The following is a 1,314-nucleotide window of genomic DNA, read 5'->3' as shown; positions in this document are numbered from 1 at the left end:
AGAGACTGTGGGTTCAGATAACAATTTACTGAAAGCACACAGCAATGGAATAAGACGCACAGTAACAACAGCAATATTAAGAGCAAAAGTATACAAAAAAAGAAAGTGTTTCACCCCCAAAAGGTATTCACCACTGGGCAAATAAACAAGATGGCAGGTGCTCCTCGTGCCTGCGTAGTGTCCCCAGACAAAGGCAATGTAGTGGGGCAGCTCCTGTATGCTGTGCCAAGTGGTTATTTGGGAAATGAAGGCAATGTGCTCGGGGAGCTAACACAGCAATGTGCCAAGGCTAACATTTCCCACCCTCTCAGCCTGAAAACAATGAAAACAAGGACAAACCAAACCCCAGGAGCTGGGTCGTCCTGGTAGCGCCACGCAGCCGCTCCTTGAGGCTCAGTCCTGCGCAGGCCTGCTTTTCTCTCGCTTGAGAAGCTCAGCCTGAGGGGGGATCACCTTGTCACCACTCTGTCCCTGCTGGCAGCTTGCCCGCAGGAGCTGTTGGTTCAGCACTGTTGTCGATTATGTTTTTCCCCTCTGTCCCTTTCAGCATCAGAGGTCCGTTGTCATGCTCCGGAGAAAATGGGAGGGGGAACCAGTGGGGCAGAGGACAGGAAGCACAGGTCTGATGCTGACAGTCCCTCCACCAGAGAGAGCAAAGCAGAATGGGGCACTTTGTGTCCAGAGCCCTGGCTTTTCCTGCCCAAACCACATTCCCAGCGATGACATGGATGTGGAATAAATACCTGGTCATCCCCACACTGCACTAAACTCCACCCCCTTCTCTGTAAGCAGGACACTGCAGTAACTGACCGTAGCAATGGGAATTTAGGATGGTTGCCATGGTAACTGACCTTTGCAATGAGAATTTAGGATGGTTGCCATGGTAACTGACCTTAGCAATGAATCTCAGTGGCATTGCCCATGGCAATGGGCTGCAGCAAAGGGTTTGATGATGGTTGCTATGGCAACCAACCATAGCAACAGATGGAAGAGGAAGCTGTGATAGCACCAAGATTTTGTAATGAGGCTTTATGACAGTTGCCATGGTAACCAATCTGCATCAAGAAATTCAGTGCAGGTTGCCTCGCCACCCAACACAAGCCCTGGGTCTTTGTGCAGGTTGCCACAGCAAGGACCCCTTGTAATTGGACCCAGTGGAAGTCTCCGTAACAAAAGTCCTCACCAACCAGCATTGGAGGAAGTTACCATGGCAACCATCCTAAATTCTCATTGCAAAGGTCAGTTACCATGGCAACCATCCTAAATTCTCATTGCAAAGGTCAGTTACCATGGCAACCATCCTAAATTCCCATT

The sequence above is a fragment of the Lepidothrix coronata genome, unplaced genomic scaffold (assembly GCF_001604755.1).
Source record: "Lepidothrix coronata isolate B3197 unplaced genomic scaffold, Lepidothrix_coronata-1.0 Scaffold265, whole genome shotgun sequence".
Taxonomy (NCBI): Eukaryota; Metazoa; Chordata; class Aves; order Passeriformes; family Pipridae; genus Lepidothrix; species Lepidothrix coronata.
This window is presented reverse-complemented; position numbering follows the sequence as displayed.